We start from the raw sequence: 2,134 nt of genomic DNA on the forward strand, positions 1-2,134 counted from the left end.
CTGAATATGAGCGACTTTTCTTTAATAATCAGTGAAACAATGAATGAATATATTGTTTCACAATATTAGGAAAATATGCCTTTTTTGTTCCACATCTGTGATTCCAGCAGCTTCTCCTCCAGCAGGAAGCCTCCATCCAGCAGCCAGAGGATGGCATTAGAACATTCATCAGACTCTAAGCAGCAACTCATGACTCTTAAGTCAATAATCCAACAATTAGTGCTTTTTAAATGTTACTCCATTACTTTTGCACGGTGGTGATGGAGATATATTGTGCAGGCGTCTGTTTTTAACCCACGGCGTTGATGCAGATCTGAGGAGGATCAGGTACACGTCTGAGACCAAGTCCTGACTTCGATATTAGAAAGGCCAAACCGGAGGCAGGAAGACATCTTTAATTTGTTGCTTAGGTTTAGATGTCAGTTTGTCTATAGCATAACCATGCTAAGCTAAAGGAGCTAAATACAGACAGGAGGCACCTGATCTGCTGGAGTCACTGGATCAGTAATAAGGCTCTGACAGTGAGATTTTATAAAAGCAATAACTGAGTGCTGCAGGCTGCCACCAACCTCAGCATACAGTAATTTGACAGGTGACTGGATGGAAGAATTTACATAACTATTAGTTTTCAGAGGAGCTTTGAAACGCAGACCAAGGGGCATGAGGGAGAGTTTCCCTTCTAATGAGCGATTCAGTCGGTTTTTATTTCCTTTCTCTGTTCTCCCCTAGAGAGCTCAGGACCTCATGCTGGTCTCACATAAACTCATCAGTACCATCATGAAGGATTTGTCTTGGCAAGCTTTTGAACCAACACGGGAAAGAGAATATTTCATTATTAGAGGGACGTCTGGAGAACTTTTTCTTTTCTGATACAACGCTGTCACTGCAGCTTACTGACCCAAACAAATAATGAGCCTAAAGGGCAGATTAGACCTCTGCAACCGCACACAGCAAATGTCACTTGGGTCTGGGAGAGAACCAGTTTTGCTGGTATGCTTCTGCACCCTCAGTCTGGAACTTCTAGGGACGCACAGCAGTTTCCCGCAAAAGCGCATGATGCAGCCGATTCAAAAACTCCGGAGAACTTCGGCAGCGCCGGCAGGAGTGTTTATCTTCCAAAACAGCAATGGCGCGTCGGCAAGATGTAACGGAGATGGAAGTAGAGTTGCTAGACATCGAAGAGGAACAGGTTCTGTTAGTGTAGTTGGCAAAAAGGCAGATTAACCTTTCGTCATAGTTGTTCCTCAGGCTTTTAAAAATGGCGCACCAAATCGAGAAGGACGACCACACAGACGGCCAAAAAGGCACACCAAGAACCAATCACAGCTGCTTTTTGTCTGCGCAGTTCCGCTTGAGGTCTGCGCGGGTTTGAGACCATCCAACGCGTATCCAGGATTTTTTTTGAGGGGCACAACTACGGTTGCAGAACCTCTGACAGTTGCAGATGCTATTCGTCAGAAGCATAAACTGGCCTTAATGCTACGTTCAGACCACAAGCAGCAGAAGCAGCTGGTTTACAAGCAAAGTCGATGGTTGAGGCGCATCAAGGCGCAGCAAAAGGTCCTGCAGCGCATTCTGAACAGCTGAAGCGGCTCCTCATGAGCTTCTGAGCATCTGACGCGCTGTGAAAGCAGCAGCAGCAGCTAGAGTTGGAAACATTAAACTTTAGCTGCTCGACACGCCGCATCAGAGCAACTGAACTGGGAGCTGGCAGGGAGTCAGACACAGCACTGCTGATGCAGAGCGCTATGATCACTCCACTGAAACAGTTTATTATTGGGAAATTAACTTGAAATGTCGCAACCCACTGGCAAAATATGTTAGTTTTCATTACTTTGGTGCCTTCTGTTTGGATTACAAATGGGGGTGTAAATAATAATGGTTTTGTATCGATACGTTGATCCAACAGCCGACGATCCAATGCATCGATCCAACAGCCTTTAAAGCTAAACCCTTTTTTGCCCTCCTACCGTGTAAGTTAGTTACCTCCGACACTAAACTCTCCTCCTCTTGCATGTTTCCGCTGTCCATAGCGTTCCTTGACAGCGTCGTTTCTAAGTCACCAATTTAGTGCTACTTGGTCCCAATGGAATTTCCCATTGGGAACCTGCCCTAACCCCATTGGGAATGTTCT

The 2,134-nt window shown here is 45.6% G+C and overlaps 1 protein-coding gene across 1 annotated transcript in view; it reads left to right on the forward strand.

The window, feature by feature from the left end:
• The window catches only part of LOC107082914 (kinesin-like protein KIF20B), a 60,112-nt gene that overhangs the window by 24,043 nt on the left and 33,935 nt on the right, over nucleotides 1–2,134 (forward strand). The gene's annotated exons all lie outside the window — the stretch shown is intronic.

Source organism: Cyprinodon variegatus, unplaced genomic scaffold, assembly GCF_000732505.1.
Source record: "Cyprinodon variegatus isolate N-32 unplaced genomic scaffold, C_variegatus-1.0 Scaffold65, whole genome shotgun sequence".
Classification (NCBI taxonomy): Eukaryota; Metazoa; Chordata; class Actinopteri; order Cyprinodontiformes; family Cyprinodontidae; genus Cyprinodon; species Cyprinodon variegatus.